The sequence below is a fragment of the Triticum dicoccoides genome, chromosome 2B, assembly GCF_002162155.2.
Source record: "Triticum dicoccoides isolate Atlit2015 ecotype Zavitan chromosome 2B, WEW_v2.0, whole genome shotgun sequence".
In the NCBI taxonomy this organism is placed as follows: Eukaryota; Viridiplantae; Streptophyta; class Magnoliopsida; order Poales; family Poaceae; genus Triticum; species Triticum dicoccoides.
In genome coordinates, this window is record NC_041383.1 from 700,839,431 (window position 1) to 700,857,094 (window position 17,664).

Genomic DNA, 17,664 nt, shown 5'->3' on the forward strand with positions numbered 1-17,664 from the left:
AAGGAGGTCACGACATGCATGCATTGTAATTAATGCATCGGTAAACGCAAATTATTGAAATTTATCGAGTGCAGTGCTTTGATGTGTCGCCTCAACTCGTACATCAAAGAGAAGTTTGATTATCCTCTCCCTCGCGGACTTAACTGCACCTGCCTTTGGCTGTATGACAGGTTGGCCACCCACCTGTCGGGCCCACCTGTCATACACGCAAATGTGGTGGCTGGCAAGACTAGGAGAAGCTTTCGTACACGCTCTCCCTCCCGCACGCGGTGGACACACAGCAGTTCAATTGGTGTCAGATGGGCAGAAGCGTACTGTAGTACTCCTCTAGTGCAGTAGTACTCCATCATTGTTCGACTTCCCGAAGAGGCGAAGAGCCAAGCGCAGCCCGGATGCTCGTGTGGCCGTTTCATGTGTAGAGTAGTCTAGGATAGCGTGTACCGTGCCTGTAAGCTTAAAATCGTTGGTGTCGGCTCCATGCTATGTGGCCGCCTCGAAGTTTAAAAAAATTAAAATAGTCTTCTAGCCCTACCTGTCACCCTGGTGATTATAGTTTGCATGCTCATCTGGTCAAGACAGGAATATATATTTTAATTTTTTTTGAAAAGGGGGGACTCCCCGGCCTCTGCATCAGAACAATGCATACGACCACATATATTTTAATTTGTGGTGGGTAAATCTTATAGTTGCAGCTAATATATTGTACATTGTGGGTCTTTCAGCCAAGTTTAGAGGCAAGCATGTGGGGCCAGTGCTATGATGTGTCGCGTCAACTCGTACAGCGAGATGAAGCTTGATTTTACTACTACACACCTTCTCCCTCGCCCATGCAGGCGGTTGCTCGCAAACAAGGACAGGCTTTTGCTTAGTAGTACTTCTACAACAAACTATCCATCCCGCTCGCGGTGGATGGACATGTAGCAGTGGATTCGACACTGTAGAAGCAGTAGTAGTAACATCATTGTTCATCTTCTCGAAAAGGCGAAGAGCCAAGCGCAAACTGAATGTTGGAGTTGCGAACATTGCAGCACACATATAGCCAGGCTCTTGCATGAGACAAAATTTCTATGTGAGCCCACTATTATACTAGTACATATAACTACTTGCTAGTATAGCCCTGTAAACCAGAAAGGAGTATTTTCCCTTCTAGAGATTTCAACAAGTGACTAGGCTACACCGAGACGGAGTACATATGGAGCAAAATGAGTGAATCTGCACCGTAAATAAATACGTATCGTTTTCCTCTCCGAGGTGCACAATATTGAGTATACTGACTAGTCTCTTTTTGACACGCATTTATGGTTTTTTTGACACAGTACAGACGCAAGAGCTCATATACACACGCATACACTCACCCCTATGAGCGCACACACACACACGGCACTATCATCTTGAAATTTACGAAGTCACCATAGGCACCTCGTCATTGACGGGTCCATAGGTGCTTGAATGCCAAGGAGGGAGAGGGTAGCGGTTCCCGAGATGCTGAACGGTCAATGATGCATCCTCAATTACATGCAGAGGGAATTAATTGGAGAAGTAGAATAGAGCCAGTACGATGTGAATGCAAGAGAGTTTGGACTCTCATATAATAAAGGCGCCCCACCACTCCAATCCATCTACTCCCAAGTCTCTGCACAACACTGCTCACTCCAATCCAAGACCAAGTGACCAGAAGCCACAAGCACCTATGGAGGCGATGGACACGAGCGGTGGTCGGCTGTGCCAAATCATCCAAGGCATCGGCCTGCGGCCCCGCACCGTGCATCGTTTCCAGATGGTGCTGGCGACCGCCGGCATCATAGCCCTCGCCGACGACGGCTTCGCCTCTCGCATGGACGACTTGATGGTTAACTCCATCCGCAAGTTCACCGCCGTCAAGAAGCGCGTGGACGACCTTGCCGTACTACTCCAGCCCGCGCGCCCAGGCTCCTCATTGCCTGCCACCCTCATCGGCCTCCATGGTGACGAACTCTTTCAAGCCCTGGTGGCCCTGCAGGTGCCGGAGGTCGCGACGAAGAATGTGCTCGTCGAGGCCGCACTCACCGTGCAACGCCTCGCCATGCAAGAAACCGTCGACCTGCACATCCATGTCTACGAGGAAATCGTCTATATAGGCCACTACAAGGCAAGCGAGGACAGAAAGACATTGGCCTTCTTCCAGCGGCTGGAATCTTTGGACGCCATTGTTCAGAAGCACGTCGACCTAGCCACGAAAGCCGCTGCTATAGGCGCCGTTCGGTGGGCCGGAGCCCTGAGTCGAGGAGGTGGACATCGTCGATGGATGTTTCTCTTCTTCTTGCCTCCTGTAACCAGCACTGCATCGCCTTGTGGCCTTAATGTTTTATTAGTATAGTACTCCCTCCGTTCCCAAATATAAGTCTTTCTAAAGATTCCAGCAAATGACTACTACATATGGAGCAAAATGAGTGAATCTACACTCTAAACTATGTCTACATACATCTTATGCTGTATTCCATATGAAATAGTATCTAAAAAGGCTTATATTTAGGAACAGAGGGAGTATATGGAATTTTTATTCGAGTCATAACATTTTCACTGTGAGGTGGGGCCACAGTTGAGCTAACCCACCCCACCCACCGGGCGTCGGCCGAGTTTAGAATTAGAAGAGAGAAACGAGGGAGGAGAGCTAGCTGTAGCACGGACGCTGTTGTCAGATGGGACTCGTGTTTATAGAATAGGAGTACCGAGCACTCGTGCCTCTTATTTTTTTGAGGGAAAAATTAGTCGTGTGTCTAGTACCACTAGTTGGGTGCGTGCGACCTATAGCTGTCATCACTTTAGGTCTCCTTTTCGAACCGTAGCTACGCTTCATAGTACATATTTTTTCACGCATTTATCCTCCTATATGTACTCCTAGGCTATTTCCACGTGCTCCATTCCCCGACATGTGGGACATAGAGCATCTGGATCGTAGTGCATGCACGACTAGGAGCATATGCCGGGGTGCTTTACATTTCAGACCTCACGAATTACATGCAAACCCCCCACAGAAGAATAAATAAATGAATGAATTACTACATGAAACTGGATTATTTTCGTAGAAACTGGAGCACATTCATTAAATTTTGGACATAACGCATTTATAAAAAATGACCGGACCTAAACCAGTCAAAGGGCCTCTTTGATTTTTCCCGCAAAAAAGGGCCTCTTTGATTCGCAGGATACTGAAAACACAGGAATGGGGAAAGTATGATGGCGATGAACCGAGACGAGGGGAACTCTAACTCGGTTAGAGGTTAGAGTTAGATTCTAACCCTGAACTAACTCTAAACCAAAGAGGTGTATGGATGGCAGGGTTAGATTGACAATAAATGCTCTTTCTCAATCATTTGACTACTTTGGACACTATTTCTTGCCGGATTTGGTGTGGCCGGCTCTTCTGTGGCCTCCTCCCGCTCGCAATTGACATAAACGAACCATCTTTACAAATCAAGCATGCAAAACATGATAATTTTTACTCTGTCCATACAAATGAGATATCCCACTTAAACATACAATTCGTCAATCAAGCTTCACAAAAAAAACACTTCATGAAACAAAGCATGAGCTAACTCATCACGGAAGTTGATGACCCACAAGTATAGGGGATCTATCGTAGTCCTTTCGATAAGTAAGAGTGTCGAACCAAACGAGGAGCAGAAGGAAATGACAAGCGGTTTTCAGTAAGGTTTTCTCTGCAAGCACTGAAATTGTAGGTAACAGATAGTTTTGTGATAAGATAAATTGTAACTAGTAACAAGCAATGAAAGTAAATAAAGTGCAGCAAGGTGGCCCAATCCTTTTTGTAGAAAAGGACAAGCCTGGAAAATTTCTTATAATGAGAAAAGAGCTCCCGAGGATACATGGGAATTATCGTCAAGCTAGTTTTCATCACGCTCATATGATTCGCGTTCGGTACTTTGATAATTTGATATGTGGGTGGACCGGTGCTTGGGTACTGCCCTTACTTGGACAAGCATGCCACATATGATTAACTATTGTAAGCATCCGCAACTACAAAAGAAGTATTAAGGTAAACCTAACTACAACATTAGACATATGGATCCAAATCAGCCCCTTACGAAGCAACGCATAAACTAGGATTTAAGCTTTTGTCACTCTAGCAACCCATCATCAACTTATTACTTCCCAATGCCTTCCTCTAGGCCCAAAAAATGGTGAAGTGTCATGTAATTGACGTTCACATAACACCACTAGAGGAGAGACAACATACATCTCATCAAAATATCGAACGAATACCAAATTCACATGACTACTAATAGCAAGACTCCACCCATGTCCTCAGGAACAAACGTAACTACTCACAAAGCATATTCATGTTCATAATCAAAGGAGTAATAATATGCATTAAGGATCTGAACATATGATCTTCCACCAAGTAAACCTATTAGCATCAACTACAAGGAGTAATCAACACTCCTAGCAACCCACATGTACCAATTTGTGGTTTTGGATACAAGATTGGATACAAGAGATGAACTAGGGTTTGAGAGGAGATGGTGCTGGTGAGGATGTTGATGGAGATTGACCCCCTCGAGAGGATCGTTGGTGATGACGATGGTGATGATTTCCCCCTCCCGGAGGGAAGTTTCCCCGGCAGAACAGCTCTGCCGGAGCCCTAGATTGGTTCCGCCAAGGTTCCGCCTCATGGCAGCGGAGTTTCATCCCGTAAGCTTGCCTTCGATTTTTTCCAGGGTAAAAGCCTTCATATAGCAGAAGATGGGCACCGGAGGGCCACCAAGGGGCCCAGGAGACAGGGGACGCGCCCAGTAGGGGTGGGTGCGCCCCCACCCTCCTGGCCTGGGTGTGGGCCCCCACTGGTAGTTTCTCCATTCAATAATTCTTATTAATTCCAAAACTGACTTCCGTGGAGTTTCAGGATTTTTGGAGCTATGCAGAATAGGTTTCCAACATTTGCTCCTTTTCCAGCTAGAATTCCAGCTGCCGGCATTCCCGCTCTTCATGGTAAACCTTGTAAAATAAGAGAGAATAGCCATAAGTATTGAGATATAATGTGTAATAGCAGCCCATAATGCAATTAATATTGATATAAAGAATGATACAAAATGGACGTATCAACTCCCCCAAGCTTAGACTTCGCTTGTCCTCAAGTGGAAGCCGAAATCGAAAAATATGTCCACATGTTTAGAGATAGAGGTGTCGATAAAAATAAAATACGGACATGAGGGCATCATGATCATTCTTATAACAGCAACATAAGTAGATTTTATCATATGATTTCTTATGATCAAGTAACAATCAATTCACAATGTCAAGTATGGTTCAGAAACTTCATTGGGAACTAACAAACTATAATCTTAGTCATTGAAGCAATTGCAATTTATCATAACATCAGAAAGAGTAAAGAATAGAGCTTTTCAGCAAGCCCACATACTCAACTATTATGTAGTCTTCTACAATTGCTAACACTCACGTAGTACTTTGTGGTTATAGAGTTTCAACCGGACACTGAGAAAGATATGGGCTTATTGTGTTGCCTCCCAACGTATTCACCTTTAGGTGATGTCAGCAATAATAGTTCATGCAAACTTACATCCAATTGGATATATGTATCATGATCTTTCAAACACGAGGAGCTTGCCAAAGGATAAAAATAAAAAGGGAGAGGTGAAGATCACCTTGACTCAAGCATTAAATTAAAACATAAACTAAAAGATAGGCCCTTCACAGAGGGAAGCAGAGGTTGTCATGTGCATTTAGGGTTGATGCATGAAATCTTAATGCAAAAGAACGTCACTTTATATTGCCCCTTGTATGTGGACCTTTATTATGCAGTCCGTCGCTTTTATTACTTCCACAACAAGTTCGTACAAAGCTTATTTTCTTTGCACTAATAAGTCATACATACTTAGAGAGCAATTTTTATTGCCTGCAACATGACAACTTACTTGAAGGATCTTACTCAATCCATAGGTATGTATGATGGACTCTCATGGCAAAAACTGGGTTTAAGGATATTTGGAGTCACAAGTAGTATCTCTACTTGGTGCAAGGAATTTGGCTAGCATGAGGGGGAAAGGTAATCTCAACATGTTGGGAAGATCAATGACAATATACTTTAACTGAGATGTGAGAGAACATAAACCATTATGTTGTCTTGTCCAACGTCAACTCTTTTAGTATGTCATACTTAATGAGCGCTCACAATCATAAAAGATGTCCAAGATAGTATATTTGTATGTGAAAACCTCTCTTTCCTTATTACTTCCTATTAATTGCAACGATGACCAAAACTACGTTTGTCAACTCTCAACAACTTTTATGCCTCATACTTTCCATAAGATCAATATGAACTCTTTTATTCTTTTTGTTCTTTCTACTTTCTCAAGATCATGGCAAGATAGCAAAGCCCTTGACTCAACACTAATCTTTATTATAGATAGCTCACGGACTCGCTTACATAAAGAGATCACAAATCAAAACTGAAAAATACTTGATACCAAAACTTCAATATACTAGATCAAGATACTACTAAAAGGATCGAACTAAGGAAAACGGTAAAGATAGGAGTGTGATGGTGATACGAAAACCGGGCACCTCCCCTGTCACGCCCAATATGCGATACTATCCTAAAGAGAGTCGAAGGTCCCACCAAGGATAGAACTGCATATTGGTACGCTTTTGCAAGGTGGATATATTTACATCAACATTACATAATGGATGGGGATACATACAGGGCATACAAATGCCGGAAGAATACAACATCACAATACATAAGAGCACCATCCGACTACGGATGAAACACAAACAGAAACTCAACGACATCCACCCTGCAAGCCCAAGCTGTGGACCTGGAACCTATCCCCTGATCGAAGAAGAAGCAGAAGAAGAACTCCAAAACAAGTACCATAGCTCTCGCATCAAGATCATCGCATAACTTATACCTGCAACTGTTGTTGTAGTAATCTGTGTGCCACGAGGACTCAACAATCCCATTACCATGGGTATCAAGACTAGCAAAGCTTAAAGGGGTAAGGAAGGGGTAAAGTGGTGAGGTTGCAGCAGCGACTAAGCATATATGGTGGCTAACATATGCAAATAAGAGCGAGAAGAGAAGCAAACAGAACGGTCATGAAGCTAGCAATGATCAAGAAGTGATCCTGAACTCCTACTTATGTCAAACATAACCCAAACATTGTGTTCACTTCCCGGACTCCGCCGAAAAGAGACCATCACGGCTACACACGCGGTTGATGCGTTTTAATTGAGTCAAGTGTCAAGTTATCTACAACCGGACATTAACAAATTCCCATCTGCCACATAACCGTGGGCACGACTTTCAAAAGATAATACTCTGCAGGGGTGTCCCAACTTAACCCATCACAAGCTCTCACGGTCAACGAAGGATATTCCTTCTCCCAGGAAGACCCGATCAGTCTCGGAATCCCGGTTTACAAGACATTTCGACAATGGTAAACCAAGACCAGCAAAGCCGCCTGATGTGCCGACAAATCCAGATAGGAGCTGCACATATCTCGTTCTCAAGGCACACCGGATAAGCGAAGCTTACAGGTACCAACATAACCCAAGTTGCCAAGGGCGGTCCCGCACGGTGCTCTAGTTTGGACAAACACTCGGAGGAGCACTGGACCGGGGGGGGGGGGCGAGTAAATAAAGATGACCCCCGGGCTCCGGAAACCCAAGGGAAAAAGGCTTAGGTAGGCAAATGGTAAAACCAAGGTTGGGCCTTTCTGGAGGAGTTTTATTCAAAGCAAACTGTCAAGGGGGTCCCATAAATCAGCCAACCGTGTAAGGAATGCAAAATCAAGGAACATAACACCGGTATGACGGAAACTAGGGCGGCAAGAGTGGAACAAAACACCAGGCATAAGGTCGAGCCTTCCACCCTTTACCAAGTATATAGATGCATTAATGAAATAAGAGATATTGTGATATCCCAACATAATCCTGTCCATCATGGAGCAATCTTCAACTTCACATGCAACTAACAACGCTATAAGAGGGGCTGAGCAAAGCGGTAACATAACCAAGCAACGGTTTGCTAGGAAGGGTGAAAAAGGTTAGAGGCTGACATGGCAATTTGGGAGGCTTGAAGAACAAGTGATAGGAAGCGCAGCATAGCGATAGAACGAAGCAACTAGCATAGCAATGATAGTAGTGAGATCCAAGGTGATAGTCATCTTTCCTGAAATCCCGCTAGGAAGAAGAACGAGTCCATGAAGTAGACGAACGGGAGTAGTCGAACGAATCCTCATAATCACAACATTACCGGAACTAAGAAGCAACACCGAAAGAAATAAACAACATGGTCAATGCACAAGCATAAACATGGCATGATGCACAAACAAGTATGATGCATGTCCGGTTTAATGAGGCATGGCATGGCAAAGTGCAACAAACAATACTACAAGTTAAGTGGAGCTCAATATGCAACGAGTTGCATATTGCCAAAACACCACATTGGCATATTTAGTTTAATCTCGTTTAAGCTGCCAAACAATATTAAATGTTGTTAAACATGGCGAGAGGTGAAGCATATGAAAACTACCTAACTAGGCAAGTTTAAATGAGGCCGGAAGAACAAACAACAATTTCGAAAAATCCTCATGTTCATATTTTAGATTTGGTACTGTTCTGCCCTAAACCATATTTTATAGTTGTTAAACAGGAAAATTAAGTGCAACATGTTAATCTATGCAATTTTCCCACCCCATTTACAAATAAATTTTATTTAAAACCAAGCTACGGTTATTTAGTTATGAAATAAATCATTTTAGCATTGAATTTAAGCAAATTTAAACAAACAGCATTTTAAAATTTCAAACATGGATGAAAGTGAGATATTATGAACGTACATGTAATTCCAAGCATTTTACATGTTTAACTCATTTTAATCGGATGCACGGTTTGTGAGATATTAAATGCATGAACATGAGGGTCTTTTCTGTAAAACTGCAAATCCTGGGATAAATGCTAAAATCGTAGCAACAGGAAAAAACAGAATGGGCTGAAACTGAACTGGGCTAGGGGAGCTGCTCACATCGGGCCTTGGCCCAGGTCGGTGGAGGCGGCAGGCCGCGGGGGAAGATGGGCCGACTCCAGATCGAGGCAAAGGCAGGGGATCGAGCGGGCGAGGTCAACGCTCGTCCTCCTTTGTGTCTGCAACGGGTCGATGCAGGAGGACGCAGGCGATGCAGGGCGCGGGACTTGGCATGGGGACGACAGGCGAGGCTAGCGGACGACGGGGACGGCTGAATCCGGCGAGGTGGTGGAGGCGCTGGGTGGCTCGGCGCGCTGCATCTCGTGCATGAGGAGAAGCAAAGGAGGCTCTAGTTGCCGGTGCTCGCGGACGAGGGCCGTGGAGGCAGGCGGCGGCTTGGCGTCCATGGCAGCGCTGCTGCGGCAGCACGGGCACGGATCTCAGAAGAACGGGGCGACAGCAGGGCTCCGGTTGGAGGGACGACGAGGAAGGGGAGCAGCGCGGCTGCCGGCAGGGACGAACGGGGGACGTACGCACGACGAGGACGCGACCGTCGATGGAGTTCCTGATTCAGAGAGAGAGATATGAGGTATAGAGAGAAGGGAAATGGAGGAAGGAGAGGACACGATGGGGGCTCGCCTGGGTGGCGGAGGGCGTCGGCAGGAGGAGCTCGGCTCCGGCGAGCTGGTTACGGTGCGCTCCAGCACGGGAGGCAAACAGGGACGCGGGCGACGAGGCTGCAGGCACCTTGGCCACGGCTAGCGCAGCGGGAGCTCAGTGACGGGTTCCCCCACTTGGGCCCATGGGCAGAGGAGCCCTGGCTCTTGCAGGATCTGAGCGGCAGCGGAAATCAAGGGGAATGGTTGGGGAGGATCTGGGGAGGTGGCTGGCTATGCGTGGGTTGGTGAGGAGTGGATCTGGGAGGATCCCAATGAGAGAGTGGCGGCGGCGGGTAGGAGGAGATGGATGGATTGGACAGCTTAAGGTCTAGGGTTAGATTATATATAAGAAGGAGAGGAGTTTGGATCACCCGATCGAAATCTGACGGATGAGAATAAATAGGTAGGGAAGTCCAAATAAAAAATGGAGATGTTTCAGAGATGTTTGGGGATGATCCAGACTCATCGGTCACCATAGCCCGGTTCGGGTTCAGAGCGGTTTTCGGACACGCCAAGAGGGTGGGGGCGAGCTGGCAAGAGAGGTTAGGTGGTCAGGGTCAAGAGGGAAGCAAAACCCCGATTTGGTCTCGGAACAGTGAACGAATGCAAGGGGTGACGCGGCAACTATGAGCGGATACAAGTTTTATGAAAACATATGGATGCGATGCACATGATGCTATGAGATGAGATGCACGCCATGAACAAAATGCAAAACAAAAGACAAAAACCCAACCACGAAGGAAATATCATATCGCATCTCCGGAAAAGGCAAGAGTTGGAGTTGGGAATATGGAAAGTTGTATCCGGGGCGTTACATCCCCCAAGCTTGGCAGTTGCCAAGGGGAGTGCCCATACCCATGTGATTATGTCCTCGGAGGTGATGAAGTAGGAGTTGTTGATGATGTAGGCTTGCCGTCCATCTTCCAAGGCATAGGCTCACCATCATAGAAGGATGATCGAGTCTCCGGGATCCTTAAATCTGCAGCCAAACTCATCCTCTTGAATCTATATTCATACTCACAGTTTTGGTTTTGCAGGTCATAGATCTGGGCTTGGAGGTGCTCGATCTTCTCTTGAAGCTTGAAGATGGTATCCCCAGTGACCTTAGCATCTAGCTTGTGGTTGTTAGTGAACTCCGTGATCATCATCTGGTTGGCGTTGAGTCCACGCTCCACCATCCCTTCGCACTTGAAAACTTGTTGTTCGATGGCTTCGAGCTTTGTCTCCACGCTTCCGGTATGCATTGGTCCCTCCACATCGCGGATGTGCAGCACCCTTGTCGGGGGTTGGGTGCGACATATGCCAAAGGATGGCTTATCATGGTGGGAGCGAGTAGAACGTCGCCGGTGCCAGGAAATGGAATGAGGTGAAGACATGCACGCCGGCGGATCTTACCCATCTTCGGGGCTCTCCGGGGAGATAACACCCCTACTGCTGCTCTGCGGGGTCTCCGCATGATTACTAACGCAAAGTGAGTACAGGGTTGCTCCTAGAGCTGTATTCTGGAGGTAGGAGAAGGCAAGGCTAGTTCTCTCCTCCCTATATGATCTGGTCTAGTGCTAATGGAATGAGGAGATAACACCCCTACTGCAGTAGGGGAGATAACACCCCTACTGCTGCTCTGCGGGGTCTCCGCATGATTACTAAGGCAAAGTGAGTACAGGGTTGCTCCTAGAGTTGTATTCTGGAGGTAGGAGAAGGCAAGGCTAGTTCTCTCCTCCCTATATGATCTGGTCTAGTGCTAATGGATTCGAACCCTTTGCATGGGTGCCCCGGTGGGTTTATATAGGCCTAATCCCCGGGGGTACAATGGTAACCCGACTGGGCGCTGGTCCCAGCCGTCTGTCTCACAGGCCGCCATCTTCTCCGCCGACTGGTGGGCCCCGCCAACGGGTCCGATACTGTAGCCGTGCTTCTAATGACGCCGGCTTGGTCATGGGGTCGTGGCAATAGTGCCGTGCCACGCTGGAGATCTCCAGCGATATGGCTCACTGTAGCCATGCCAGCCCCTCGAAAGCAGGGGGTGACGGCCAACCGTACCCCGCCTCGCCTATCGTGGCGAAGGTAGGTGACGGGTGGAGTCACGGGCCGACTCTTTACAGCCATCTTCTCTGGAAGTCACCGGCCATGAGCCGCCTTATCTTGGAGTCGCCGTCTGGGACTCGGCTTATCTTGGAGTCGTCGTCTGGGACTCGGCTTATCTTAGCGTCGTCGTCCGGGACTCGGCTTGAGGGGTGCAGCCTGCCCCGATGTCTTGAAAGGCTCTGGGGCTCGGGTCAGCCTACCCGTGGCCCATTACTCCGACAGAAGTCCCCGAAGCTGGTAAGGCTTCGAGAGCGACACGTTGTGGGGCCTCAACAGTTTCATTCTTCTGGTGGTGGAATCTGGGCTTCGCTTGCCGTCTTCCTCCGGGCCGACTATTCGGAGTCGGATCCGCAGAGGGCCGTCTTGATCCGTAAAGAGTTCAAAAGTCGTGGTGGGAGACCAGGCGGCGTGTCTGATACGCTTCCCTGCGGCCGCCCACCGCGGTCCTATCGCACGGCGCCACGCGGCGAGGATAGTCTGCCTACCCACGCGCGCGACGGGACGGGCCGTCAGGCGGGGCCCGCCACTATCGCGCCTCGGCACGCGAACGGATCCGTTGCGGCCGTGCGGACGGTTGGGTTTCCCACGTTGTTACTGCGCGCAGTAACTCCGTGGGGTAAATCATGGGGAGGCGTGGGGTCCCGTGCGCAGTTAATCCCACGCCGTCCGCATCGGCTTCTCAGCCTGCAAGGCTATAAGTAGGCGGGGGGAGTGGAGCGGCAAAGCACGCGCGCCCATCTTCCCTGCTCCCCCGCCTCCTCTTGCCATCTCTGCTCTTCTTCTCCGCCGCCGTCGTGCAGAACCACACCGTGCCAATGGCGATGAGCTCCTCCTCCGCCGCCGCGGCTTCTGCCGTGCGCACCGGCGTGTGGGACGGCTCGGAGGTAGATGACGACCTCATTGAGTTTCTCCGCAAGACGCGCCGCCTCCCCGGCGCGCACCTCGTGCGAGCCCGCGCCGCGCCAGCAAGGGAGATATCACCGGTGCCGGAGGAAGGAGAGCGGGTCATCTTCCGCTTGCACCTCATGTGCGACCTGGGGCTGCCAGCGAGTGGATTCTTCCGCTCCTTCTTGGAGTTCCACGGGTTCCAGCTTTGTCTTCTTTATAGCCAAATCCGACTTCTGATTTTCATTTGTTTCTCTGAGTTAGAATCCCCTCATTCAGCCCGCAGCCGGCGTCGCAAGACCGCCCCGCGAGTTCGTCCCCGACCGAGCGGAGTGCGACGTCGACGGCCCCGACTTAGGGGCGGCGGCGATGGTGGCCGACGCCGAAGGCGGAGGAGGAGGAGTGGGAAGAGGCCTCAGGCCCTCGGCCACCTTCGCCGACTGGCCTGAAGACGACGCCGAGGGGGAAGTCGTCCCGCGCCATCAGCCAAGGGTCAGCCCATCGGGCGCGGGTTCCTCCGTCGGCTTGGCCGGCCAAGGCGGCGCGAAGAGGCGCCACGCCGGGCCGAGCTCGCTCGGCGGCAAGCCGAAGAAGTTCAAGGGGGCGGCCGCCGCGACAAAGCGGGAGGAAGCGGCCGCGAAGGCCAACCGCTTCCGCAAGGAAGTGAAGAGGCCGCCGCTAGTCTCTGCCTAAATGTTTCCGCCTTTGTCTTTATTTTCCTTTGGTGAGTCTTGTCTGAATTTCTCTTCTACACTCCCTTTTTCTTCAGGGCTCCCCTTACCCTTGAGAGGGTCGCCGTCCCCTCCGTCATGGGGTCGGCCGAGACATCCGCCAACACCCGGCGGGTCGACCCCGCCGCCGACCTCCGGGAGGCGACGGAGCGAAATGCGCGGGAGAAGCGCGACGAGGAGGAGGCCGACCGCCTGGAGAAGGCGGAGGCTGAGAAGGCGGCGGCCTCCGCCCAGAAGAAACTGGAAGAGGCCGAAGCCGCCATTGCGGCCAGACGGCGAGCTGAGGAGGCCGCGCGCCGCCAATCGGCGTTGCACGTCCTCCCGCTGTCCTCCGCGCCGCCGCCTCCGGAGTTCATGGGGTAGACTGGAGAAGTTGGCGCCGAGAACCCCATCATGGAGAAGGAGAGCGGCGAGGCCTCCATGTCGGACATGCTTGTGCCGCCACCGCCGCCTCCGCCGCCGTCTAGGAGCGTGCGTGGAAAACAGCCGGCGGGCCCGCCAGTGCCGCTGACTAAAGACGAGGCCGTGGCGATGCTGCTCCTTCAAGTCTCCTTGCCAGCGTGCCGCCGTCTTGAGAAGGCGACTTCGGCGCCTCGTCCCTTGGAGGTCGGTGCCGCCAGCTCGGCCATCCCAGACGCCGAGGCGACGAGCGCCGCGCCCGTTGGGTGGGTGCGCGGAGGCGGCACAGGTCCATTGAACCAGGCGCTTCTGGACGTCCAGGCAAAGCTGCGAGCCGAGGGCGACGCCCTCCAGAACTGCACCAAGGCGCATCTGGCGTCGCGAGCGGCCGTCCGGGTATGCTTTTCCTTCTTGATTATTGTTTTTCTTGTTCTTCTCTATGGGGGCGCGCAGCGCACCCACTGGGTGCAGTCCCCTAGTTTCGGGCCGGCTACTGAGCAGGCGGTTCGGAACTCCCTCTGGCGAGTTCCAAGTATTTATCTTTGTCTGAATTATTTATTGCAGGAGTATCACAACCTCCGCGCCACTGCCTTCAACCGTAATGTTGAGGAGTTGAGCAAACGGGTTGCCGACTTGACGGAGAGCCGGAGTGAGTTCTTCTTCTTCTTCGCGAGGGCACGCTGGCGCACCCACGGGCTGTAGTCCCCGAGATTCGGGCCGAATGTTGAGCAGCCGGGCCGGATCTTCCCAGCGACCTTCTTTTCTTGACGACTTTAACGTCTCTTTCTTTGTTCTTCTTCTCCTTCGCGGGGGCGCGCTGGCGCACCCGCGGGCTGTAGTCCCCGAGATTCGGGCCGACTGCTGAGCAGTCGGGCCGGATCTTTCTGGCGACCTTCTTTGCTGACGACTTAACGTCTCTTTCTTTCGTTCTTCAGGGGCCAACGCCACTCTTCAGGAGCAGCTGGGCGAAGCCACCACCACCTTGCGCGTCAAGGGGGAGGGGTGCAGCAAGCTTGCTGCGGAGCGTGACCTGCTGGCTGCGCAGCTGGCCGAGCAGAAGCAGCTGCTCAAGAAGGCGCATGACGAGGCCGAGAAGAAGGAGGCTGCTCTCCTGGCCGAGTTCGAGAGCGATCGCTCCTCCTGGACTGACAAGGAGGCGATACTGACCTCCGGCTTCCATGAGATCGAGGACATCGTCGACGGTGAGTTTCTCTTCTTCCTTTCTTTCTTTGAGTTTCCAACTATAGGTCGGGCTGACTTCTGATTTTTTGACTTGCTTCTTTTTTGTCTCGGCAGACTTCTTCCCTGGTCACTCGCAGGCAGTCACTCAGGCCATCGAGGCTGATCGCGAGGCACGGAGGGCAGGCGGCGCGGAGATCACCGCTAACGCCCCCTAACCGTCGATGAGCAGCTTCTGAGCATCGAGGCCCATCTTCGTCCGGCCCACCGACTGGTGCGCCGGCTTCAGCATGCCGACGCCCAGGCGGTTGCCGCTCTGTGGCCAGACATGCCGGCCCTGCGCACTGCCAGTCGGACTGCCGACTGGCTGGAGGTCGCAGCTGGCCGTCTTGAGGCCTGGAAGGGTTCCTCGGCCCGGGCCGGAGCGCGCCGGGCCTTGGAATTCGTCAAGGGGTGGTATCCTGGGCTGGACCTGGGCCGGCTGGCCGCGTTCCAGTCAGAGGCCCAGGCAGAGCTGGTGGTTGTGGAGGGCGCCCTTGTCAAGCGAGCGGCAGCGATCGCCGACTACACAGACACCAGTGTCTTCGTCCCTGAGCGGGCTGCAGGCGGCGAGGAGGTGCCGCCAGAGTGGTTCGGGATGAACCCGGACTACGGCGAGGACTCGGCGGAGGTGATCGACTCCAGCACCGAGGAGGAAGGCGAGGCGGAGGACGAAGGCGAGACGGAGGTGGCAGAAGATGGGGCGGGCGACCAGCCTCAGCTCGACCGCGCCTCCAGCAATGAGCCGCGTCCGACCGGGCCGGCCGCCGCTGGTGGCGATCAAGCCGAGACTGCCCAGCCGGCCACCCCGGCGCCTGACACCGCCGTCTCCTCCGACCATCCGAACCCGTCTGCTGCTCCCTAGGCTGCCTTCTGGCTTTTATTTTATCTTCTCTAGAAAGTCTTTGAAGAACTTGTTAATTTGCACAATTCCACCTGCGGGGTGTATTTAGAACTTCTGTTTGAAGATTCGGCCAAGGGTCTATGTTATGTAAATATCAATCAGAGTCCTATCTTCCTTGCTTATTGCTCCTTTGGCTTTTTCCTTTGTCGCCTTCCCCTAGTCGCCGCTTTGTCAGCCGGCCGGCCGCTCCACGGACTGCCGCTGGATAAAATGTCTGGCTTCTTTGGAGAAGGCAAGTACTTTCCATTCATTGGAGTCTTTTTAACAAGTTGGATAGAAAGCGGCAAGCCGACTACTCACGAGTCGGTTTGTGAGAGGGGGCTGGAAGCCGGCTTAAGCTATGTTAATGCTTTAGGTCCTTAGCCATTTTTCATGTGAGCGCCCGTTCATCCTTACTCCTGCCCGCCAAACAGTCGTTCTGCAAGCTGTGGCTTCTGGCAGGAGACGGCTTAGGCACCGCACACTACTTGTCCGACTTCGGGAAGCATTTCATAGTGTAATACGGTAAGTCCCCGGGCCGACTAGTCGAACCCGGCGCCAAGCGGCGTAGCAAGGAGTAGAATATTCGAAGGCATTATTCTCATCATACAGATAACAAAAAGGGCAGTCCCCGAGCTCGTCTCGGGGGGCCCGAAGTCTTGGTACTTTAATACAAACGGGTAGCGTGGTACATACTGCATCAACTATAAAATCTTCGGAGGAGATTTGCATTCCACGGCCGTTCCGACTCTTTGCCGGAGTCGTCTCTCTTGCGTGCTCGGGGCTTCTGAGCGTCGATCAAGTAGTAGGAGTCGTTGCCCAGTACTTTACTGATGATGAAGGGGCCTTCCCAAGGTGCCGACAGCTTGTGCTGGCCGGCTGTCCGTTGGATCAGTCGGAGCACAAGGTCGCCTTCTTGGAAAGATCTTGGCCTGACATTCCTGTTGTAGTATCGGCGCAGGCTCTGCTGGTAGATGCCGGACCGGCTGAGTGCCAACAGCCGGCCCTCTTCCAGCAGATCGACATTGTCTTGACATGCTTCTTCTGCTTCCTCCTCTATGTACATGGTGACTCGCGAGGAGTAAAACTCTATGTCCGTTGGGATGACGAGTTCAGCACCGTAGGCGAGGAAGAAAGGCATGAAGCCGGTTGACTTGTTTGGAGTCGTGCGCAGACTCCATAGGACGTCTGGCAGCTCCTCAAGCCAACAGCCGACCGAACGCTCCAGTGGTTCGACCAGGCGGGGCTTGATGCCAGATAGGATGAGGCCGTTTGCTCGCTCCACCTGGCCGTTTGACTGCGGATGGGCAACGGACGCTAAGTCCAGTCAGATGCCCTGCGTCACGCAGAAACGGGCCAGGGCGCCTTTGGTGAAATTTGTGCCATTGTCGGTGATGATGCTGTGCGGTATGCCATACCGAGTCTTGATGTCGGCGATGAAAGTTACTGCAGTCGGACCATTCAACTTCTTGATGGGTTTTACTTCTATCCACTTGGTGAACTTGTCCACCGCGGCAAGCAGATGAGTTAGGCCGCCTCGCGCCGTCTTGAATGGTCCCACCATGTCCAGGCCCCAAACCGCAAAGGGCCAGGCGATGGGGATGGTCTTGAGTGCGGAAGCCGGCTGGAGCGGCTTGGAACGGAACATCTGGCATCCCTTGCAGTTTTGGACTAATTCCTTGGCCTCTTCTAGGGCAGTCGGCTAGAAAAAACCGTGCCGGAAGGCTTTGGCGACAAGTGCTCTTGAGGCCGCATGGTGGCCGCACTCGCCTTCATGGATGTCTCTGAGAATTGCTTGGCCTTGTTCTGCCTCGAAGC